Here is a 26255-nt window from a genome sequence, read left to right on the forward strand (position 1 = left end):
TTCCCTTAATTTATCAAGGTATTTCACTCTCTCTCGGTTAAGAGCAAATTGGTCTATTTTGATGGATTAAATTACATGTTTCACTATTTCTATCTGCTTACCCTTAAACTCATTGTGTAGACATTAGTGCTCATTTTCTTATCTGTAAACTTATGAGAATAAAATTAGCTCATATGTGAAAAGTACTTATAGTAATGGTGATTTCTAGTAAGTATTGGGTTGGCCAAAAAGTTCATCCAAGTTTTTGTATAGTGTCTTATGGAAAAGCCCAAAGGAGCTTTTTGGCCAACCCAGTACGTAACCCTATGTTGGTTATTATAATTAACATTTTAATCAAATACACCTTCTTTTTTTGGTCTCATAATCACTGCTGCTGCTGCTGCTGCTTCGTCACTTCAGTCATGTCCAACTCTGTGTGACCCCATAGATGGCAGCCCACCAGGCTCCCCTGTCCCTGGGATTCTACTGGAGTGGGTTGCCATTTCCTTCTCCAATGCATGAAAGTGAAAAGTGAAAGGGAAGTCGCTCAGTCATGTCCGACTCTTCGCGACCCCATAATCACTACCTAACTGTATTTCTTTACTCAATCTTTGACCAGTTGCAGAAGTCCCCTACACCACAACCTGGATCTTTTATTTCTTATAGAAAACATTTTGGGTTATATGGATTATTTGTCAACTCAGACAGATACAAGTGAATTTTGGCTTCCTCATTCGTTACCTCCCTCGTGACACTGGGGAAGTTGTTTATCTCCAATTAATTGCAGATTTGTCCAATACAGATTCAACAAATCTATGAAGTATAAGGGTTCTTATGAAGACCTAACATACAGAATGCATACCTACACAGAGTTAAGAGAATCTTTGGCAAATCTCAAAGTGTATTTTTTCTAATTAAGATTTTCTATTAAGATCTTTCTAAAAATTGTTTATGTATCTATTTATTTTTGGCTGTGCTAGGTCTTTGTTCCTGTGTGCAGACTTTCTCTAGTTGCAGCGAGTGGGGGCTGCTCTTTAGCTTCAGTGTGTGGGCTTCTAATCGCAGTGGCCACTCTCTAGTTGTGGAACGCAGGCTCTAGGCACACAGGCTTCAGTAGATAAGGCACAGTAGCTTAGCTGTCACGTGGCATGTGGCATCATCCTGGACCAGGGATCAAACCCATGTCCCTACATTGGCAAGCAGATTCTTAACCATTGGACCACCAGGGAGGTCCTCTAAGTATGTTTCTTTCTCATGCTGGCTGGCATTTAAGGACTACTACCAAGACTTGTTTTTTTTCATTTTCCACTCTCCCTCAACTTTCACTGCCCAGTCTTCCCTCCCTATGTATAGTAAGTAAAACATTCTTTAATATGTTTAAATCAACCAATCCCAGATTTTTTTAAAAATCTTGATTATCTTTTTACTGTGCTTTCCTGCATATTGTACTGCCTCTATCCCAAGCCCAGATACTGCCTTTCCTTCCTTTCAGAACTTGCAAATCGGTAACCCTCTGGCAGATATGCTTTATTGGGGCAGTCCAATTTTTTTAATTGAATGGGAATGCCTTTAGGTAAAGTAAGAAATCCACAGTGCCCTGTAATAGCCATGATTTCTTCACATACTTAGGCCTCCTGCCTGGCCCCTGAAGTCACTGGGTTTATCACTAGAACTCCTTCCCTTAATTAAAGTTAGCCTAAAAGAATCACTACCTTGTCTGCCTCCCCTCAATTCAATTAAAATTTTATTGGTCCCTTTATACTATCTGACATAGGCAGAAAAAGTGAGTTTGGGAGTAAGACAGAATTGATTTTAATCTCTGCAGCTAATAATTGGATGACTTATAGCAAGACTCCTTACTTATTATAAAGCGAAGAAAGCAATTCTCATATGCAAATCACAATTCTCTTTGGTTTGTTTTGAGAACTACATAAAGAACATAATATCTAAGATAACCAGCATAGCACCTGGTCCCAAAGAAGTAATCTAGACCCTCTGAATCTGTTTGCTAATTTATTACATGTGGACATTGAAATTAGGTAATCATCCATATCCTCTTTCTAGCTCAAAAACAGTAGGAGACCATGGAATTCCCAATGTTACATTTAAGATTTATATCTCTTGTGATTTTTTCTCAATATAATATAGTAAGTCTAATGTAATACTCTTTGTTCCTGAATATTATAATTCAGTGTACACCTGCATACTACCTTGACATTTCGGATGCTATACTGATAATATAGTTTGCTACTTTGTGTGTGTATGTGTGTGGAAGTTTTCCTTTTAGTAGACTAGAGATTACAGTTTTTGATTGAGACCTAGCTTTTGATTGAAACTCACTCTGATTGAGTTTTAGTGACTCTAAGAGAGAACTTGCCTGGAGAGTTCTATGGACAGAGGAGCCTGGCGGGCTGCAGTCCATGGGGTTGCAAAGAGATGGACACAATTGAGCAATTAACATGGCCAGGGTCAGAGCAGATATTATTAATAGGCCAGGTGAGAGGATCCCATCTAGTGATATTGTGAATAGACAGAACAGGACCGAACTCTCTTTCTTCTAAAAGAAATTTCCTAGGGGCTATCCAGTCAGAGCCTTGGAGTGGAGAAATCCACCAAAGTAATTAGAAGTGTTAGATACTGGTACAGAGAAGGCAATGGCACCCCACTCCAGTACTCTTGCCTGGAAAATCCCATGGATGGAGGAGCCTGGTAGGCTGCAGTCCATGGGGTCACAAAGAGTCGGACACGACTGAGCGACTTGACTTTCACTTTTCACTTTCATGCATTGGAGAAGGAAATGGCAACCCACTCCAGTGTTCTTGCCTGGAGAATCGCAGGGATGGCGGAGCCTGGTGGGCTGCTGTCTATGGGGTCGCAAAGAGTCGGACATGATTGAAGTGACTTAGCAATAGCAGCAGCAGCAGATACTGGTAACTAGCAAACCCAACAATTGGGTTGATTTTTAAAACTAGCATAGGAATGTGTCCATGATAGAAAACATTTGATTTATATGCAGATGTCCAAGAAGTCAAGAAATCATTATAAATGATCATATAAATCGGGTCCAAGATCTTGGGCAGGCTGTCTACTCCTGATGTTGTCTCCTTCTTGTCCTGGTGTGAGTGTAGCTCTTCCTCTATTTGAGCATTGTTTTAAAGTGAGTTTGAGATCAGCAGTCCCCTCTGTAGTCCAGTCTGGTGCAGGGGTCCTTTTTAAGTGAGAAATATGAATCCTTTCAGTATCAGTGTACATGAGCTAGCCAAGAGTACCTGATAAAAAGTCCTTCCATCCAGGTTGGAGATAGTCCCTTAAATTATGTCTTTTTCCAATCCAGGTTGTAGGTCATTAGTCATCTGATCTTTGTCCAAAGATAGATTAGTGAGATAAGCTTCAGAAACAGAGTGTCCTTAAATAATTCAATTACATTTTATAATGATATAGCAAAGTAGCAAAGAGCTATTCAGAAAATGAGTCTTAGTAGATACAGATCTTCATTAATAAAACTGGGATTTAACATTCATCTTGCTCTAACAGTTTCTGGCTCTTTTGTGGAGAGCAAGAGAGAAGGATACTACCATGGTGAGAGTGCCCACTGTAGACTCCCTGGTGGGTCCTTGCAAACACCACTGACTCCTGTTGATGGAAGGACCAGCCGATGGAACAGAACAAGTGGCTGGTCTACTTCAGAGAGGGTTCAATATACCTGGAATATCAGTCAGTGAAGTTTACAGAGATCAGTGCAGGGATTCTGTGAACCCAACACTTACTAAATGCAAGTCACTCAACAGAGCTCCCTCTGCTTAAATCTAAGGTTCCCAGATACAGCCATTTTTTATCTGTGAAGTTGCTCAATAAGAGCAGGTGACAGTATCTGATAAAAATGAGCTCATCAAACCTAAGCCCTTATCACCAATTGTTAAAGTTTCTTTTTGCAGGGATCATCATTGTTTGTTTTTATGATTTAACAAAGGATTCAAGATCATGTTGACATGAAGTATGTCCCTAGGTGCCGTCTCATCCCCTCTGCCTAAGTTCTAATGTGTGAATGACTAGTTTGAAATTGGTGAAGCAACACTGAGTTTTACATTATTGATTAAAAGCAAGAAAACATATTTTATTTAAAATGAACTGTTTTGCATTCTCTCAAGCATTTTTAATGCTTTGCATGCAGTGTTAAATAAAAAGCATGTAGACTTATGCTAAAAATGGAAGAATTAAATAGATTTTATGGATTCATATATCTACATTTTTTGTTGTTAATACGTTTTTGTCACCATTTCTGGGTTTAAACTAAAATATCCATAACAATTCTGAAGCATTCTGAAAATGAGTGTTGCTCAGTTCCAAGTGGCCTCGATTCATTAAATTATTCAGTGCTCTACATAAATGTGTCAAATTTATTCACAGGGCATAAATGAAGAGATCTAGTTCTTGATAATCCAGAACTGCTTTTTAAATAGTGAATAAAATAATTTAAAGACATTGAAAGAAGGATAACAAGTAGCCCTTAAAACTTTCTCTTGGCCCCAGAACTGTACTGTTCTACAGTTAAATATCAACATAAAGGAGATTTATAAGAATTTGATTATAAGCTAAATAAAGCATAGGTTTAAACAGGCATTAGACTGATTGAGTTGTAAGTGGGACATTCAGAGGCTTGTTAAATCTGTTAAAGACCCCTGGATAACTTTGATACTTGAAAGTCTCATATTTCTTTTCTGTTTTTATATGCAGTTGTCATTTCTTCATGTAGCACATATATCATTTGACATCTTATTTGCATTTTAGAAAGGTCTGCTCCCTTCTTCCCCCAAATTTATCTACCCTGGAATATTTGGCAAAAGACATATTTTCTTTTCTTTTTTGCAACTACATATATTTTTTATTGAAGATATGCATTTTATGTTAATTTCAGGTGCCCAACATAGTGATCCAATAATCAAATATATTAAAAATGGCCATCACAAGTCCACTAAAACCTGCCACTGCATAAAATAATCACAGTGTGTGCTCAGTCGCTTCCAACTCTTGGCAACCCCACAGACTAGAGCCCACCAGGTTCTTCTGTCCATGGGATTTCCCAAGCAAGGACAGTAGAGTGGGTTGCCATTTCCTCCTCCAAGGGAGTTTCCTGACCCAGGGATCAAACTCGCGTCTCCTGCATTGGCAGGCAAATTCTTTACCACTGAGCCACCTGGGAATCCCAAAATAATTATAGTAATATTGACTATATTCTTATGTTGTGTATTGTTTTCCCACGAGTCATTTATCTTGTAACTCGGAATTCACATTTTCTTGTATTTGTCCCTGGAGCCTGCTTCTCCCCTGGTATTCGCTTCATGCCCACTGTTTTTGTGCTCTTCATTTGCCTTCTCTTTCTCCTCCTTTGTGCAGTTTCCTCGAATGCCCTCTACTTTCTAAGTACGGGACTTTTGAATGAAGTGGAGTCTACTGAAGCTTTAGGGATGTTTTTTCAAGTTTTTCTCACCCACAGCAATACTGCTGAAATGCAAAAATCCTAACCCCTGAACTCAAGGCTGCTTCCAAGAATTAATCCTTGGGGATTCTAGCTAATGGCTTCCCAGGTGGTTCAACTATAAACAATCCTCCTGCTAATGCAGGAGATGCAGGAGATGTGGGTTCAATCCCTGGGTCAGGGAAATGCCCTGGAGTAGGAAATGACAACCCATTCCAGTATTCTTATTTGGGAAATCCTATGGACAGAGGAACTTGGGGCAGGCTATAGTCCATGGGGTCACAAAGAGTCAGACAGGAGTGAGTGACCGAGGATCATACACCCATGATCCTAGCTAATAATTTGTATTTGCAACAGGTGCCTTAGATGATTCTTAATCATACTAAAGAGAACTCTTTGAGGTCAATCAGAGGTGAAGGCAGAAAGGATCATTTGTCTAAATGAGCATAAAATGTAAAACATTGAAATTTGATTCTTGGGCATACTTGTGTGGATGCTTTCTGGGCATCCAGGGCACAAGAATGTCTCAGAGAGCCATTTTCTCTTTAGGGTTCTTTGGTAGATGTGGAGATGTGCTGCCCAGGTTCTGCTTCAAGGAAGGCCTTGCTGTCGAGCGGCAAGAAGAGCTATCAGCACATGCCTTGCAGCTGCGTGTGCTTCAGGCTCCACTCTAATTGGAGAGGGTGCCTCACTCCACCTCTTGTGCTTCCAGCAGCTGGTTTCTGAGCAAGCCAGAAACGACCATTTCAGCCTGTTGCGAATCAACGTTCTCAGGCAGTTTCCACTCTAGAGTTCCCCGCCTGAGGTTTTGCTTCCGGCATCACATTTTGGCTTCTTTCCTTGCCTAATCCTGATTCTTACCTTTCTTTTCATAGATGTTAATACCTAGTGAACCTCTTGCACTGAAAACACCATTTTAGCATCTGCTAGAGAACCCGATATGTAACAGTCTTCATCAAGAGTAGCACTGTAGCAGCTTTTTCTCTCCTCTGAAAATACCTTATCTTAGGTCCCTGGGCCTCTCTCACCAAGAAGATAGGTTTCTAATATTTATTTTCCTTTAGAATATGCAGTTCTTCTAAATTTTAAGTTGAAAAATTCAGCACTGGTACTGATTTTCCATATTGAAGAACCCAGTGGGCGGGTTCTATTTTTATAATCCAAACTTGGCCAGCTACTCCTTGCAGTGATTTTTGCTATCCACAAAGGAGATGCCATCAATGTGCATTTCTGGGCATTTGTGTCAGAGAAATGAGAGCATGTTTGTTGCCTCACCAGACTCTTTTACTTTGTTTTATGTATAATTAATAAACATGGCTTCTGAGACCTCTGATTCTGAAAATTAAGTAACCAAACATGAAATTTTCTTCCCTATCTGGAAAGTTGACTCTTCTCCTTGTTTTTCTATCCATGATGCTGTCTTGAGAATTTGTTCTTCTGCTGGTAGATGTTATTCTGAAAGCGGAGTTTCTGATTAATTAAGCCATTCTCATCAGGACCACTTAACTTCACCAAATTACATAAACCTGTGTTAGAAAAGTGCCCCTCCTCCTTAGGAGAAGCACCTGTTTTTAACTTCACTGTTTTGCGTGTGCTAAGTGACTTCAGTTTATGTCTGACTCTTTCCAACCTTGTGGACTGTAGCCTGCCAGTCTCCTCTGTCCATGAGATTCTCCAGGCAAGAATAATGGAGTGGGTTGCCATGCTCACCTCCAGGAATTTCACTGCTGAGCCAAAGCTATTCTCCATCTTGAAAAAATCACAGTTTGTTTCAGTATTCTGAGGTAAGTTAACTACTAAATTCCTCCACTGACTTCTGGACATTATCTTAGATAACGGGATGAAATGGTTTTCTGCTGGGAAATATTGCATAGCTTCAGTTGTTTTTACCTTTCTTTTGGTATGAACTTGCCTCTTAGGTAGGTAGGAAAATAAAGCCACAAGAAATAAAAGCCTCTTTTTAATGGAAACATGAGAAAAACTAAAGTTTATAAGGATTCAGAGCTCAGAGCAATAGGTTAAGTAAATATCCACCTGGGCAAGATTCCAGCCAATGACATTGTGATGACAAGGTGCAGACTGGAACACTTTCTGATGGCAAAACAAATCTCATCTTGCTGAGACATAGCGTTTTTTTAAATATATATTTATTTTTGACTATGCTGGGTCTTCATTTCTGCGCCCAGACTTCTCCTTGCAGTGGGTTTTCTTGTTGCAGAGCACGGGTTCTAGGGTGAGTGGGCTCCGTAGTTGTGGCACCAGGCCCATTTGTTCCACAGCATGTGGGATCTTCCTGGACCAGGGATCAAACTCTGTCCCCTGCATTGACAGGTAGATTCCCAACCACTGGGCCACCAAGGAAGTCCCTCAGATATAGATTTAACCTAATTTTTAAACTGTTAGCTTAGTGGGGTGATGATGGCACCTACACAGTTTTATTACCTAAGTCCTAGTGACTGAGATCATTCCTTGATTAAACAGATATAAAATTGTTACTGAGTGATTGTTTTTCTATTTCGTGCAGAAGATAATGGCAAAGAGGCCTGAGAAATGGTATGAAAAGTGAGTTCCTCATGGCTGTAGCCACATGTGATAGTTCTGGAAAAGGCAATAAGGCAAGGGTTTGCTTTTTCAGACTTGTGTTATTTCTTTTGGATTTGAAATCACTCCCTCCATCCACAGATCATAATCCAAGCTTTCTTTCTAGAAATGCTTGTCAAATTTTGCAGCATCACTGGATAAGAGAAAAGGATGAGATAAAAATGAGTCAGGCATCCTGTTGAAGTGTATCCAGCTAGTGAAGCCTGTGGGATCTCATATTGTTTACCAGCTGCTTCCGCATTCTCTACTGAATCTGGACTCATTTTACAGCTAGAGTTGAAATTAGCAATTCACATTGCATGCTCACCAGATGCTACTGAGCAATGTGAAGGAGACAGCCACATAATCACATTGAAAACAGAATTTGAAGATCACCTTGTCCTGTTAGCATCCGGGACTCGGTGAAACAAGATGACTGATTTATCTGTGCACCCCATACCTTTATTAAATAAGCAGAGATGAGAACACAAGCATGATATTACACAACAGTGTCATTGGTATGAGTCACAGTACCTGTAATTTAGCATTACATTGTCTAGCTCCAACAGGTGGCACAGTCTGGCAGATGGTATGAGGATTTATTTACAAGGTTCACTGTTTCTTGCAAACTGCTTGCCTTTGTTTCTTCTAAAATTTCATGTGTGTGTATGCTCATATCCAATTGTATTCATATATTTAAAATATAAGGAGTGCTTATTTATTTTTTGAGGCTGTTAATGCCATATAGATTCAGAATGGTACTAACTCTCTGATACTTTTTTCTATTAATATTCATTCAACATTCACTCAAACATTTCTGAACACATATGTGCCAGGTACTACTTATTATAGATTTAAACTTAGGATATATTGATTAATGCCATAGAAAAATTTCATCATTATGTTGCTTACATGAAGATAAAATAAACCACTCTAAAATAGATCTTACTTAAAATCAATGTTGTCTCAATATTGCACCATACCTTTTTTAGAATGGTATTACCTGATTTGTTTTCTTCTGCTATCTTTCACTTCAAACTTCCTCAAGGAAACTATGTTTGGGTGTGTCTCCTATAAACATAGCTGTAAAAAAAGACATTTGAAAAATCTCTGACTTAAAACTGGGAAGTTTTATCCATCCACCACATTTTTTTTGAGAATAATGACCTATTTGGATATGTTGCCTTATTTTGTGTGTATTTTTTCCTCTTTTATTCTTTCTTTGATTTTAAAAATTATTTTCTCTTTCTTTTTTTGAGTTTTTTTCTTGATACTCCTTTATACCTTGTTTAATTTGAAGTTCTTATTCTATTTGTATTCTTTTAGTGAGAGTCTTAAATCTAATGATTTAATACTTAAGAAATGCTTGTCCTAACCATGTCTAAAATTAACAGATATCGACCTTGTCCTCCTCCAAATACAAAGACCTTAGAATCTTTTCAATCAATCGTCTCTCCCATTTTTCATGTCGGGTGTGTGGGTGTGTGTGGGGGTGGGTAGGTGGATTGGGAGAGGGGGCAGGAGATGGGAAAGGGAGACTTCTGTCCAAACGCCAATTTCCCCCCTCCCATCCACCCCACCCCACCTCACCACACCCCCCACTACTGACATTCAACCAGGCAAGAATCTTTATAGAAAGAGGGAGGGGCCTACATTTAGAAACAGCACCGTCAGCTCTGTCCTATCTCTATTTTGAATATAAGCCCTTAAACTGAGTCATTATTTTCAATCCTTTTTATAACCAATACATTCATTAACTTATTTGCTTGTTATTGTATTTTATACTCAGCATTTTCTTCTGAGTTAAACTTTATTTTGTTGAAGTGCTTCTGGTAGCACTTCATTCAGTAAGATCTGTGAGTGCTACTTTCTCTGCATTTGACTGAAAATGTCTATTTTGACCTCACTCTTGATGGAAAGTCCAACTGGATATACAATTGTAGAGTGACAGATCTTTTCCTTTTACACATTAAATGTATGCTTTCCCTGTCTTCTCTCCTCTATTGAGGTTGATTGTAGGACTGTTTCAATATGGTAGTCATTATTTTTTAGGAATTTTAGGGGTTTTGATATTTAGGAAGTTTCTTAATGAAATGTTGAAGTATGGGTTTGTCCTTCATTCATCACGTTTGATACTCATTGCTTTGCTTCAACACTCATGCCTTTCTTCAATTATGGATAATTTTGAATCCTTTGCACTTTGTTTTTTTAATAAATTTATTATTTTAATTACTTGTTTGGCTGCACCAGGTCTTAGTTCTGGCACACATGATCTTTTATCTTCGGTGCCTCTTATGGGATCTAGTTCCCTGACCATGGATCGAACCTGGGCCCCCTGCATTGGGAGCACAGACTCAGCCAGTGGACCACTGGGAAGTTCCCATTTGCACTTTTAATATTGCTTCTCCCTCTCCTCTTCTGTCTGTTCCCTTATTGAATTAATGTTGTACATGCATTATTACTTTTCATCATATCCTTCCCTTCAAGTGTTCACTTCAGTTATCCCTAAATGATTCTCTGAGCTGAATTCCAGGTAATACCCTCAGTTCTATTTTTAGTTTACTAAATTTCTCTTCAGCTCTGACTAACTTGTATTTCTTTTCAATTTAACTGTTTTAAAATATTTTTTGCACTTATTTTATCCAGCATTCCTCTATGTTCATAGAAGGAGGTGGTTTTGAGTAACCTAGACTACCATAGTGCTGGAAGTTCATGACCATTTTTCTAAATAAATTATATTAGTTTTTGGAAGGCCTCAAAAATAATCAAAATTACTTGGTATTCTACATATGAAAAGAATCAATATGCAGATAATACTAATGAAAGGGAATGAGAAAAGAGGAGACTGTGTTAGTTTACTAGGCCTGACATAATAAAGTACCACAAGCCAGGTGGTTTAAACTTTGGAAATTCAGTGTCTCAAAGTCTGCAGACCAGGAGTTCAGAGTCAAGGTGTCTGCAGCGTTGGCTCCTTCTGAGGTATGTGAGGGAAAATCTGTCCCAGTCTTTCTCCTGGCTTCTGGTGGTTTGCTGGCAATCTTTGGCATTCCTTGGCTTCTGCTCCATCACCCACTTTCTGCCTCCAACTTCATGTGGCATTTCCTATGTGTATGCCTATGTCCATATTTTACCTTTTTGTAAGGATATTATTCCTGTTGGATTAGGGGCCCATCCTTATCAGGTATGATCTCATCTTAAGGAATTATATCTTTAATAACCTTGCTTCCAGATAGCTCAGATACTTGGGGCTAGGACTTTAACATGAATCTGGGGGGCGGGGGAGGACACAAGTCGACCTACAACAGAGACATTGTTGGAAGTAGGTGTCTTAAATTTAGAGTCTGAGAGATCTCAATTTGAGGTCAGTCTCTGCTAGTTACTAGCATCAATGATTTCTCCTTTTTCGTTATCTGTTAAAAGAAGGAAACTGATTATGCTGAGAACTAGTCAAATGTATATGATACACAATACATCACATTTCATGTATCTACCACAAGTCACTTCCTCAATGAACAGTAGCTATTATCATCCTTTCTTGGTGAGAGACGTGTCCCTATTATCTGTTGAAGTTCTGCCTGCTCACATCAGACATTGTGGGAATTCATGTGCTTACACATGAAAGGAATAAGGAATATTTTAGCAGTGACTAGGAGAAGACTGATGTGGTACAGTGAGGGAAGTTATGAGAACTCATTTGAAGAGAGCTCACATTATTGAGTAATTATTGTATCCAACCCTACACAAAGCCCTTTTGCACGTTTTCTCTTTTAATCATCAACAGAAATTGACAAAGAGGATGGGTGCTCCCATTTTACAGATGAGGAAACCGACTCTCCAATAAGTGAAGTAACTTGTCCGGAGTTCCACTGCCACTAAGAGTTGAAGAATGGATTAAACTTTGGTCGGCTTGACTCCAGAACCCATAGTGTTATAACGCTATCGAGTGAAAAGGCTGATTCTAAACCACATATAAGAATTAGCCTTATAACCCTAGAAAGTATTTCTGTTCATTCTCACATTTCCACAGCTCCCTAAAGTTTTTAAATCACACTGGTAGCACATCTGTAGCAGTCAGTTATCACTTCGCCATTAAAGTTATGTGGTACCAAGTACCATATTTTATAACTCGGTGTAGTTACTGTGGCACATGGGTCTGTTCAAATTCTGTCAAGCTGGTTGCTTATTGATGCGTTCTTGAGTAGATTCTTGACTTGGAGTTACATTTATCATGGTTTTTTTATGGAATTAGAACACACTGAATATATTCAGCATTGAAGGCACATTCAGCGACCCATTCAACCACCTCTGTCCACCTTTGTTTCTTGCGCATGACTGGCTTATTCAAGGTTCTCCCACATGACTGGCTTGGGGCAAGTGGAGGTATTCTATTCATTCGTGCGTTGCTGCTCAACTCTGCTAGATGCACAGTGGCAGTTATATTTTTTCAGTGACCTTACTTTTCCTCTTAACTGGAAAATATTGAAAAATTGCCTGGATAAACCTGTGACTACACTTAAAATAGTTGAGGCAATACAGAGTTTATTTTTTTAAGGACTAAGAATCCCTAACCAGTGAACATATGTGTTCACTTTTGAGTTATTTGAGGGAAGGAAGGAGTGGAAGGAATTCTAGAAAAATAAAAATCATGTAAAATTGGATATCATGTCTGTAGTTTCCCTACCATACTTAGGCACAGAGAATTAAAAATCTGTTATTGGCAGTGCGTATCTTCAGTCTCTGGGGTTTCCCAGGTGGCTCAGTGGTAAAGAATCTGCCTAGCAATGCAGAAGATGCGGGTTCAATCTCTGGGTCAGAGATTGACCCAGATTCCCTGGAGGTGGAAATGGCAACCCACTCCAGTATTCTTGCCTGGGAAATCCCATGGACAGAGGGACTTGGCGGGCTACAGTCTATAGTCCATAGGTTGCAAAGAATCGGACATGACTCAGCCACTGAGCATGGATGAACACATACATCTTCAGTCTCTGGTACCTGTTCTTTCAGATGAGAGTCCATACCCTTTACCTAAATTTGTCTATAGTCTAGAACACTCAAACTGCTGAATCTTGAGTGACCAGACACCATCAAAAATCAGTATTGTCTCATTATTAAAAACAAAATAATAAAATATGCAAAATGCCACCATAGTTCTTGGCCAAGAAAACTTCATTTGTGTAGGAGTCTCAGGTCCAGCTCTCTGGCTTAGCTGAGGCCAGAGGTCACATCATCTATCACCAAGAGCGTTTAAAGCCCAGGACTGGATCGTCCTTGAAACTTCAACCATCGTGATATCAGTGACACTTCCTGTTGTGGATTCGGCTACTCCCTTTGTTTTCATACCTGCAGATGTGGAAATGCAGCTCTCTGACTTGGCTCTGTGAGTGTGTGTATGCACGTGTGCGTATGGATTCGGTATTACTCACCGTATCTCTGTGTTTGTGGCAAAACTTTTCCCCACTTGCTATTGAAGTTCCCAAATATTTTCAAAGTGTACGAAAACTTTTTTTGTAAATAAAAAATAGATACAATTCTTGCCCTTTTTCTTTTTCTTCTTTCTTTTTAACCATCACAATATTTATCAGGCTTTCTTTATCCAACATGTCAAAAATGCCAAAACTTCATACTCCCAGCCCCAGTTGCATGCCATTTTGTTGTTTGTGTACATGAGTGCTTTTCTGTAGCTGGGAGGTTTATAGCTTTTATCAGAATGTCAGTATAATCTGCGACTCCTGTGAAAATCTAAGGCACATTAAATATAATTTTGAAAATATTTTACCCTTATGCAAATTATATTATGCCCATTGCCCACTTAACATTCTCATAAAGCATGATTCAAAATAACCTAGTTATCCATTTTATGAACATGATGAAATTTATATGAAATTCCTGAATTGTTGGACTCTAGATATTTTTCCATAGGGGTTACTATAATGAAAAATGCAGTGAACATTCTCAAAAGCAAATACACGAACTAAATATCTAACCATTTCCCTGAAGTAATTTCTTTGGAGTGGAGTTTTGGGGTCAAGTAGAAAAGTCACTGTTAAAATTACAGATAATATACTGTCTTTTCCTGTTACATTTATGCTTTTAAAAATGTATGTATACAATTTAAAAATTTTTACTCAACCATTTTAAAATAAAGGAACAGCTTTTTAATTTTTTTTTTTGGCAAAACACCAGAATAATGTACCTTGAATAATAAGTAAAGTTTTAAACTCAGCTGCATTCCTGCTGCCATACAGGCAAGATTTAAGTATACAGATATTTTTTCTGTGATTTTACAATGTTAATTTCTATTCCTTTGCTCTAAGTTTCTATATTTAATTCAGTAGAATAATTTAATAGCTATTTAGTTTGCTGATTTTTCAGAATGTATGGGCTTTTTTAAGGGAAGCAAACATTTTAAGTAAGCAGTGTTGTATATAAAGTAAGACAGGAAATTAAACCAATTTCTTAGAAAGAACGGAAAATAAGAATAACAAGATTATGGAGTGTTAGTGAGAAATGGAAAACTCAAGGTAGAATTGCTATAATACAAGATATTGTTGTCAAATAGAAGAAAGAAAAATTCCAGAAGGCCCAGAAAAGATTCCATTCCATGACCTTAACATGTTATCAATAAAGTCAATGACCTCTTGTATTATCAAAGCAAGAAACTGTATAGTATTTAATAGTTTGAATGCTTGGATCTAAGTCTTCCTCCCTCCCTGCATCTACATTCTTGCCATGACTTATCCTGGGAAAAGTGAATTCTTCTCTCCTTGACTTTGGGCTTAGCCACGTGACTTGTTTGGCCAATGGTATGTAGATAGAAGGGCTTCCCTGGTGGCTCAATCGGTAAAGATTCTGCCTGCAATGCAGGAGATGTGAGTTCGATCCCTGGGTTGGAAAGATCCCCTGGAGAAAGAAATAGCAACCCACCTAGTATTCTTGCCTGGAGAGTCCCATGGACAGAGAAGCCTGGCAAGCAACAGTCTATGAGATCACAAGAGTCAGACATGACTTAGCAACAAAACCACTACCACCACCATGTAGATAGAAACAGCAGTTTACCAGGCTCAAAGCCTTCAAGAGAGCTTGCACGTTTCTACTTTTCTCTTAGGCCTCTGCCTTCACATAAAGTAAATATGCCCCACTAGCCTACTGGTTCTTGGGAGATGATGCTAAATACATGGAGGAAAGGCAACCTTCCAACAGGCAACATGTAGAACTGCTCCAAATACTGTAGCCTGAAGCGTAGGCACCCCAGCTGATCTACAAACTCATGAGCAAGAAATATATGCTCATTTATTGTGTAGTACTTATAATTTGTAGTTGTTTGCTTTATAGCAGCAGTATGCCAATATTTAATTAATACAGAGACTCAGATTTTCTTTACAGAGCTAATGTTGCAAGTACCAGTTTCCTATGGGTTCACCTAAACCAGAAGAACATGCATTGTTACCAAAGAAATCATCAAGGACAGAAAGCAATAGATTCAGCATAGCATTCTGGAAAGCAAAATAGAACAGCAGTAACAAGCTGGAATGCTGTGAACTGGATAAAGATCTTCAACTGCATTAGCCTCAGTGATTCAGTGTTGTTGACAATTTTGTTGTTGTTGGTTTGTCAACAGAATTAGTTGACAATGTTAGAAAACTTGGAAGGAGTCAAAAATCCAGTCCATGGAAAGGTCAAAAGCAATAGCAAAACTAGGAATATTGTCCCTTCATGCAAAAATTGGATGGAGTTGAACAGATGCTGCCATCTCAGCATGGCCTAAGTTCTTCTGTTTACCCGGCACCCACCTAACACATCCCCATCAGTGAGCCATTGTGGCTTTGTGCGAATGAAAATAGGATTCGTATCAACAAAGCTGGGGCAAAGAATGTACTCATTACCAGTATCAATAAATGGTGATGCACTTACTCATTAACAGTACCAAAAAATGGTGAGTCACTTAATTGTAGCAATTTATATAGTATATTTCTTGTGACATACTTTTTAATCAATGGAAATTCATCTTTTAAATCCTCTATGAATCCCTGAATTGTATTTAAGTATCAACTGGTCAAAAAGAACAGAATGGTATCTCATGAAAACTAGGTGATATTGAACTGTGAACCCACTTAAGGTGTCTCCTTAACTAATGTGATATGAAGGAAATAAATTGCTAATCATATTTTCAATTACTTACACCAATTGGTTCACAACCCTTCATTAAGTGAAAGAGCCTAACTATAGTAATATATTTGGAGAAGGCAATGGCACCCCACTCCAGTACTCTTGCCTGGAGAATCCCATGGACGGAGGAGCCTGGTAGGCTGTAGTTCATGGGGTCACTAAGAGTCAGACACGACTGAGCGACTTCACTTTCACTTTTCACTTTCCTGCATTGGAGAAGGAAATGGCAACCCACTCCAGTGTTCTTGCCTGGAGAGTCCCAGGGAGGGGGGAGCCTGGTGGGCTGCTGTCTATGGGGTCTCACAGAGTCGGACACGACTGAAGTGACTTAGCAGTAGCATGGTAATATATTAGATTTGTTTAGCAGCTAGACTCACAGAGAAGCTTCATTTTTATTATGTAACTTCATCTTTAAAATGGAATTCCAATGTCCAATAGATATTTAAGTTTGAAATAAATAATACCACTCCTCAAACAAACAAAAAAATGCCATCATGTTTAATCTAATTACTTTCATCAATTCATCAAATATTTCATGAGTATCTCTTAATTCAGGTACTTTTCTAGGTGCTGGGAATACTGAAGTAAAATATTAGCTACCATTTACTAATCTCTCATTGTATTACAATGACAACCCACTCCAATACTCTTGCCTGGAAAATCCCATGGACGGAGGAGCCTGGTAGGCTGCAGTCCATGGGGTCGATAAGAGTCTGACATGACTGAGAGACTTCACTTTCACTTTTCACTTTCATGCATTGGAGAAGGAAATGGCAACCCACTCCAGTGTTCTTGCCTGGAGAATCCCAGGGATGGCGGAGCCTGGTGGGCTGCCGTCTCTGGGGTCACACAGAGTCGGACACGACTGAAGTAACTTAGCGGCAGCAGCAGCAGCATTGTATTACAGACCTTCTTTTATTTAAAGGAAAACAAAAACAATTCTTGTTCTAAGCATAGTTTTTCTCAAAGGCACAATCTAGTGACAAAACAGGATATGTACAATCTGCAGTCACTTTCAGACCTCAGCACTGCCAGATAATGCAGGTAACTCATTCACTGCTGCTACTGCTAAGTTGCTTCAGTCGTGTCCGACTCTGTGCGACCCCATAGACGGCAGCCCACCAGGCTTCCCGGTCCCTGGGATTCTCAAGGCAAGAACACTGGAGTGGGTTGCCATTTCCTTCTCCAATGCATGAAAGTGAAAAGTGAAAGTGAAGTCGCTCAGTCCTGTCCAACTCTTATCGACCCCATGGACTGAAGCCTACCAGGCTCCTCCGTCCATGGGATTTTCCAGGCAAGAGTACTGGAGTTGGGTGCCATTGCCTTCTCCAACTCATTCATTACCTGTTGTAATTAAACAACCTAAGTTTGAGATTCTCAACTCAATCAGGATTCCAATGACACATTTATGTCCTAAGTCCTTCCTTCTATGATGACAAGTTTCATGAACAGGGCCCAAGGTATTGCCTTACCAAGACTGACAAAGCGCAGGCTGGATTTCGTCCATTGGAGGCATTAAACATCATTAGAAATGTATGATGGAGGAAGTTTTATTCGTAAGAACTCGCGGGGAGAGTCTGCATATTTGGAAGTTTTCTGATGCTGTCCTCTGGCCTCTACAGTCAGCCTTGCAAGTGTGGGCTGTTAGGGTCAACTCTCCTGTCTTGAGCTGAGTTCAGAGCTGAACTGTTTGGAGATCTGGATGTGGGGATCAAACTTTGAGTATAATTGGAGATCCTACCTTTTTTCTTTCTTGTTAGTTTCACCTCTCCACCAAATGTTGAATAAATATACAATGAATGTTTAAGAAATGTCAACTTGAAGAAGTATCTTCATTCCCAAGGCAGGTTCAAAGCCTTTGTTTTGTTTCCTAATGTAACAAATGGAAGTGTCTAAAGCCTGCTTTTTCCTGGGGGAAAAGTGCATTTAGGAAGAAACATCTGAGGAGTAATCTTGAGAATTTAAAAAAAAAAAAAAAATCATCAACAACAAAAAGATTGTTTTGGCATTTTTAAATCTCATCATCTCCTTCAGCTGAATATGAGACATTATTTAAAGCAGGATCTGATACTGATTTGTTGAACTCAAACCTCCCTCTCTTCCTCTTTTTTCCATCTCTCATTCCCCTCGCCTTTCCACTCAGCCTGCATTCACTCCTCTAGCCTCCCTTCTGGAAAATGAGTGGTGTAAGTTCCTCTGCTATAGGTAAAATGTGGACCCAGAGAAAAAGAGATTAAATAGGGAATGTCTGTTCCACTTTTCTTTCCCTCAACCCAAGCTCTCTGAAAAGATATTATCCCTACTTTTCAGATGAGAAAGCACAGTTAGGAAACCTCTATTAAGTATCATCTGACTTCTGCTTTTATAAGAAATGAGAATGAGAGACTCTGCTGTTGGTTCAGTATCTTGCCACTTATACTTGCCTCATTTTTGTAAATCTGAATGACTCTTCTTGAAACATTACCAGTTTGTAAAATAAGGTAGAAAGCTCTCATAACAGTTTAAAATTCATTTTTATGTCTTTAGATACCAATACTACAATTTTAGCATACTATTTTATTTATTAAGCTGTTAGTCCATAATTTTCTCCAAATAAAAATGAATAATTCATTGCTGCTTAAAGTTTTGTGTTGGAAATGCTCCAGAATTTTCACACACAAAAAAGCTTTTTTTTTTTTTCAGTCTTTGAAGAGTTAAACTAAATTTCCTTTATACCACTCTGTAAATTTCAAGAGCTGGTCCTTAGTGTATGGCAAAATCAGTGGTTTACATAATGTTTCCACATTAGTGAAAATAAAGTGACTAGCATTTGGAAATTAAATATATACCCTAATGGCAATTTGCTGATAGTACTTTTATATAAACATGTTTGATTTTATCTCTTGTCTTCGTATTTTGACTGAGTCAAAGAAAACTATAGATGTCTAACAAAGATAACTTACAAAATGTATGCAAAAATCTAGGAGAGTATATGCAAATTTTATTCGGTCTATATTTTGAAAAGAATATGAAATCTGACAATGCAAATTGTTAGGCTAAATTAAAAAGAGAGAACACTGATGTTTAGCAAAGGGGAAAAAGTAAATAAAGCATAATAGAGCAATATAGTCTCAAAACTCAGTCAATCGAAGGACAGTAGCAAAGATAGCCATAGCCTTAGAACTTCTAGGATTATGTGGGATGGAAGGGGCAAAGGTTGCCATAAAAGAGGCTGTGAGTATCCACTTTGATGAGGTACTACTGTATGGGGAACTAATAATATATCATTTTGAATTTTGTGGAGAAGGCTTAAAAACTATTTGCTCAGAAATGATTTTTGTTCATCAATCATTTCAGTCACAGGTACGGTTGCCAGATCAAGTCCATGATGTTGAGTTATATATATTAGAGATAAACAGTATGCAAGTTATGTCCTAAATATTATATGGGGGACACTTTTCTAAAAATACTTTTATTGTTTATCTGAAGTTTCACTTGGCATTCTAAGTTTTTTATTTGCTGAATCTGGCAAGCCTAGTTACTGCATCTCTGAGAATATGGCAAGACTTAGCACATGGGAATTGTGAAGCATGGTATGACACATTAGGAAAAAGGACTAGGTGCAAAAGATGATGCTTTTTAATATGCACTTAATATCTTCTGGGGTGGCACAGGCTAAAGAACCTGCCTGCCAATGAAGGAGCTGCAGGAGCTCCAGAAGACGCAGGTTTGATCCTTGGGTCAGGAAGATCCCCTTGAGTAGGAAATGGCAACCAACTCCAGTATTCTTGCCTGAAAAAATCCCATGGACAAAGGGACCTGGTGGGCTAAGGTGCACGGGTTCTCAAAGTGACAGATATGAATGAGTGTGTATGCATACTTGCACTATGCAGTAAAACAGACATATGCATAAATATGGAAATTTTGGAGAAGGGAAACCCTGAGAAATGTATCATGATCAGAAGACGACAGATGAAAGTCAGGTGTCAAAATGTCAATAATATTCATTCAAAATGTAAGAGGGTTCCCTTTTCTCCACACCCTCTCCAGCATTTATTATTTGTAGACTTTTGGATCGCAGCCATTCTGACTGGCGTGAAATGGTACCTCATAGTGGTTTTGATTTGCATTTCTCTGATAATGAGTGATGTTGAGCATCTTTTCATGTGTTTGTTAGCCATCTGTATGTCTTCTTTGGAGAAATGTCTATTTAGTTCTTTGGCCCATTTTTTGATTGGGTCGTTTATTTTTCTGGAGTTGAGCTGTAGTAGTTGCTTGTATATTTTTGAGATTAGTTGTTTGTTGGTTGCTTCATTTGCTATTATTTTCTCCCATTCTGAAGGCTGTCTTTTCACCTTGCTAATAGTTTCCTTTGATGTGCAGAAGCTTTTAAGGTTAATTAGGTCCCATTTGTTTATTTTTGCTTTTATTTCCAATATTCTGGGAGGTGGGTCATAGAGGATCCTGCTGTGATGTATGTTGGAGAGTGTTTTGCCTATGTTCTCCTCTAGGAGTTTTATAGTTTCTGGTCTTACGTTTAGATCTTTAATCCACTTTGAGTTTATTTTTGTGTATGGTATTAGAAAGTGGTCCAGTTTCATTCTTTTACAAGTGGTTGACCAGTTTTCCCAGCACCACTTGTTAAAGAGATTGTCTTTAATCCATTGTATATTCTTGCCTCCTTTGTCGAAGATAAGGTGTCCATATGTGCGTGGATTTATCTCTGGGCAATCCCACTGCTGGGCATACACACTGAGGAAACCAGAAGGGAAAGAGACACGTGTACCCCAATGTTCATCGCAGCACTGTTTATAATAGCCAGGACATGGAAGCAACCTAGATGTCCATCAGCAGATGAATGGATAAGAAAGCAGTGGTACATATACACAATGGAGTATTACTCAGCCATTAAAAAGAGTACATTTGAATCAGTTCTAATGAGGTGGATGAAACTGGAGCCTATTATACAGAGTGAAGTAAGCCAGAAGGAAAAACATAAATACAGTATACTAACGCATATATATGGAATTTAGAAAGATGGTAACAATAACCTGGTGTACGAGACAGCAAAAGAGACACTGATGTATAGAACAGTCTTATGGACTCTGTGGGAGAGGGAGAGGGTGGGAAGATTTGGGAGAATGGCAATGAAACATGTAAAATATCATGTAGGAAACGAGTTGCCAATCCAGGTTCGATGCACGATGCTGGATGCTTGGGGCTGGTGCACTGGGACGGCCCAGAGGGATGGTATGGGGAGGGAGGAAGGAGGAGGGTTCGGGATGGGGAACACATGTATTCCTGTGGCGGATTCATTTTGATATTTGGCAAAACTAATACAATTATGTAAAGTTTAAAAATAAAATAAAATTAGAAAAAAAAATATTCATTCAAAATATCTTATCAATGTCTTTATGTAATATGTTACTGATTTTTTTTTAGTGATTAAAACCAGACCTGATAGGTCTATTCTTACAGATCTAATCCTATTTCTCCATGAAATCTCAAATCCTCCCAGGTTTCTTTTTTTCATAGAGTGTTTTTGGGGGAGATACTTTCTAAAGTTTGAAGGAAACAGTGGTATGGTGTTGATTGGGTCCTGTGCATAGGGCCTTTATGTTAACGCTGCTAGGAAATGGGCAAATTAACATATTAATGAAGACCTCCCGCTCCTTTTCTTCTGTTGTTGCTGGGGCAAAGGCATTCCAGTTGTAGATGGTTTTATTTGAGCAAAATGTATTGTACATTTTGCATAAACTCTGGCAGTTATTGCCTGAGGAGTGATTTGCTTAAAATGGAATGGCAGATGGTGCATTGTGATGTATTGCTATAATCTCAACTATTTTGCATCATCCTCCTCATCACCATTATCATGCTTTTAAATTTGTCTAGAAGCCTCTGATCAAGAGCCATTGCTTACAAGTATTTTCTCATCTGGGTTGCCTTCTTTACCTCTTTTACCGGCCTGAACTCAACTCATCTTTTAATGCTCATTCCAAAGGCTTTGTGGACCCTTTTTCACTCCCCAAATTTCCAGTCATTCCTACTGATTCCTTTAGACCTAATCACAGAATGATAGAGTTGGAAAACACCATGTCAGATTTAATCTGCTTATTTTAAAGAGGAAGAAATTGATGCCCAGAGAGGTTAGCAAGTGGAGTTAGAGGAAGAAGGAAACAAGTAGAATTTTTAAAAACATGTTTTTTTAAGAGCCCTTTCCACTCTTGCATCCTCTTTAAGTTTACCATATAAATTACTCCTTTGAACTTATAATTATAGACTTATAAACCTCAAAGAAGCTGGTCTTCAACCTCACACTACTCATTATTTTATATTTAAGTTATTTGTCTAACTAACCAGATTCAAGATTTTTACAGAAAACATTGTGTTTCAAACTTGTTTATATCTCCCAGAGCAGTAAACTGAGTAGCTAAAACAGGGATGGCAAATTAAAAAAAAAAAAAAAAATTGCATTTGATCCTAATAGTTGCCTGAAGGGATAGTTTAGGTAGGACTTTGAAGCCTCAGGGAAGCTTGCCATTTTGAATTAGAGATGGCTACTGTAACTGTTCACTACGACATTGTACACTGTTGGTTGTGAAGAATGAACTAAGGACTAAAGTACATTAAACTATTAATGTGTGAAAACCAGTGTTTTAGACTCTTGGCATGTATCATATTTAAAATGCAAAATTGTTTATGCTTAAGCTGAGCCTTAAATCAGTAATACAACTAATATGTAGAAGAATAGGGATTTAATCCTAATCTTTCTAATGTTAAATTCCATTCTAGATAAATTATTATTTTCTTAAATTTAATTTTTATTGTATATTAGAGTACAATTGATTTACAATGTTAGGAGTTTGGGTTTAATATATACACACTAATATATAAAATAGACAATCAACAAGACTTACAGTATGGCACAGGGATCTCTACTCAATATTATGTGGCAACCTAAATGGGAAAAAAAAATCTGAAAAATAATGGATATATGTATAGGTATAAATGAATCACTTTGCTGTATACCTGAACCTAATACAACATTGTAAATCAAGTATACTCCAATATAAGTAAAATTACATTAAAAATATTTCTTCATCATCAGGATAGATTTACTTTAATTACACCTTGAAGGCAATGGCACCCCACTGCAGTACTCTTGCCTGGAAAATCCCATGGACGGGGAGCCTGGTAGGCTGAAGTCCATGGGGTTGCTAAGAGTCGGGCACGACTGAGCAACTTCATTTTCACTTTTTGCTTTCATGCACTGGAGAAGGAAATGGCAACCCACTCCAGTGTTCTTGCCTGGAGAATCCCAGGGACAGGGGAGCCTGGTGGGCTGCCGTCTGTGGGGTCGCACAGAGTCGGACACGACTGAAGCGACTTAGCAGCAGCAGTGTGTTTATATGCTTTCCCATAATTCCACTTGTGATATTGAAAGGAGACTGACCAGTATAGTGTTGAAAGTGGCCTTAAACATCTTAGTGACCAGATGGGAGCCTGATGTGTTCAACCTGAAATTCCTGAAGAAAAGGAGGAAACAAGATTAACTTTCAAAAAACTATTCCTCTGATTTAGAATTACTCTGAATGATATTCATGTGAACCCCAGCAAGAAGGTCACGGGTCTATTTCTGCTAATAATTGGAACAACACCTAATGCTTAATGATGGAGAAAAATGAAGAAAGTATGTTGTATTATAAATAATGCGTTCACTTGTTTGAGAAAATGATGATTTTTTTTTTTCATGAAAAGACCAAATAATATCATTGCCTCAAATACTAGATTGAGTATTGACATTCTTTTTCTTAGTATTTAGATAGTAGGCCAATTTTAGTGTCTCCTGTGGAGTTATTTGTAATACAACTCAAAGACAATTATGTTGTACAACCCCCATAGCTTCCTTTAATGCAGAGACATCCTGGAGTGTTTTCCCATTCCCAGCACAAAGTATAAGCAGTGTTCAATTAGAGAGCATGCCCCAGTAAAAAGATAAAAGTTTAGATCTGAATGAGTCTATTGACTCTACGATATCAGATTCCAGCTGAGAAAGAATTATAAATTGGCCTGTGTAATAACTAAACTGGAATGTGTAGAGTTTTTTATTTCATTGAGGATTTTGTTGTTACGGTTTTCTGTTTCTGAAAGTAGACCGCAGACCTTTGTCCCTTAATCACAGACAAGAGTTCAACTCTGAAAAATACCTTCTGGCAAGCATCCAAGTTCTAAATCATGGATTTCTTTAGCTGCAAGTCATCATGTGGCAATTTTTAAATCAGCTTGGCATTTAACAGAAAACCAGAGTAATTTTATCAGAAGTTTGATCAAGCCTATCTCTTGTGTGTTAAAATTCCAGCATCAGCATTTTATCCTAGTTGGTCAGATGAGAGGGTTGTGTATATATGAGCTGTCCATTGCTGAGAGACGTGTACAGAGTACATGACATCAGCTGACCCTTGAATAGCATGGGTTTTATGAGCACCCACCCTCTAAACAGTAGCAATATAGTATAACTTACGATCAGCCCTCTATATATATGTGGTTCATCTATATCCATGATTTCTCATTATTTGTGATCCAGCATCCATGGATTCAACCATATAGTTACTATATTATAGTTACTATAGTAACTATATTATACTATTGTTACTATGTTATAGTTACTATAGTTACTATATTCAACCGCATAGTTACTATAGCATAGTAACTATAGTGTGTTTGTTTCTGTTTAGTCACTGAGTTGCATCTGAATCTTTGTGACCCCCATGGAAACTGTAGCCTGCCAGGCTTCTCTGTCCATGAGATTTCCCGGGAAAGAATGCTGGAACGGGTTGCCATTTCCTTCTCCATGTGATCCCTCTGATTCAGAGAGCGAACGTGTCTCCTGCACTGGCAGGCAGATTCTTTACCACAGAGCCACCAGGAAAGCCCCGTTGTTGTTGTTGTTACTGTAGTGTTTACTATCACACACACACACAATCCCCTGTAAGTGTACTCACCACAGTTGAAACTTGTGTTGTTCCAAGGTCAACTGTAGTCCTAGAAGTACATTGGATATTTTCAACATTATTTATTAATGATTAGTTTGGAGCTAGTAAGGTACAAGTAATCCTACCAGAGGGGCTTCCCTGGTAGCTCAGCTAGTAAAGAATCCACCTGCAATGCAGGAGACCCCGGCTCTCCTGCAATTACTGGGTAGGGAAGTTCCCTTGGAGAAGGGATAGGCTACCCACTCCAGTATCTTGGGGCCTTCCTGGTGGCTTAGATGGTAAAGAATCTGCCTGCAATGTGGGAGACCTGGGTTCAATTCCTGGGTTGGGAAGATTCCCTGGAAGAGAGCACAGTGTTCTGTCCTGGAGAATCCCCATAGACAGAGAAGTCTAGTGGGCTACTGTCCATGGGGTCACAAAGAGTCGGACACAACTGAGCAACTAAGCATGCAGCATAGCAACTCTACCAGGAGAAATTAATTTCTTTAAACTCATTGACAGTGAGATGTAAATGGTTCATATAAGACCTTATGTTTATGCAGTCATTCTCAATTTAGACAACAGCAAATATTTAGTGAGCATTCATTCTGTTCCAGGTACTATGCAGATACTAGAGATATTGGAACAAACAGAGCACTAGGAGGCCTCAAGGAGGCCATAGTTTAAGAGGAAGGAATAACAAGGACGTAGACGAACACCTTTCCAAGTTGTGATGCTCTGACAGAGGTAAGCATACTGTGCTAAGGAAGCACAAAGCAAGGGCATGTAGCCCAGACTGGGGCAGTGAGGGATGCAGGGAAGGCTTCCCGAAGAATTTGCCTCAGGCTTATAGCTCAGAATAGGAATGCCCTGGGTCTCTGAAGAAAGTGGAGCTTGGGAAGATAATGGTGCACTGAAGAGTCATGGGTGGGTCTTTCAGTGAATCTTTGCAAAAGCCATGTGTGATCAAGAAATAGTGACTCCCAGAGGACATGGATCTTACCTGTCTTCTTTACCTCACATTTCCTGAATTGCAAAGACTAGCTAGGACAGAGTGGTGCATATCTGTGAAATGAATACAATAAGGAAATGTTTACAAGTAC

At 38.7% G+C, this 26255-nt stretch overlaps 1 protein-coding gene and 1 long non-coding RNA gene across 12 annotated transcripts in view; one reads left to right on the top strand and one right to left on the bottom strand.

Moving 5' to 3' along the window:
* LINGO2 (leucine rich repeat and Ig domain containing 2) overlaps positions 1–26255 on the top strand; it is a 1446924-nt gene that overhangs the window by 751707 nt on the left and 668962 nt on the right. The gene's annotated exons all lie outside the window — the stretch shown is intronic.
* The window catches only part of LOC133252465 (uncharacterized), a 30231-nt gene continuing 12880 nt past the window's right edge, over positions 8905–26255 (bottom strand). The window contains exons 2-6 of one of the 2 annotated variants that reach the window (XR_009737941.1): positions 26156–26217; positions 25183–25222; positions 23634–23706; positions 11336–11445; positions 8905–9118 (exon numbers count right to left, since the gene is read on the bottom strand). This is a non-coding gene — a long non-coding RNA (uncharacterized LOC133252465). Of the gene's footprint in view, positions 9119–11335; positions 11446–23633; positions 23707–25182; positions 25223–26155; positions 26218–26255 lie in introns of those variants that run through there. The other variant, XR_009737940.1, reaches the window with a different exon arrangement.

The sequence above is a fragment of the Bos javanicus genome, chromosome 8 (assembly GCF_032452875.1).
Source record: "Bos javanicus breed banteng chromosome 8, ARS-OSU_banteng_1.0, whole genome shotgun sequence".
Taxonomy (NCBI): Eukaryota; Metazoa; Chordata; class Mammalia; order Artiodactyla; family Bovidae; genus Bos; species Bos javanicus.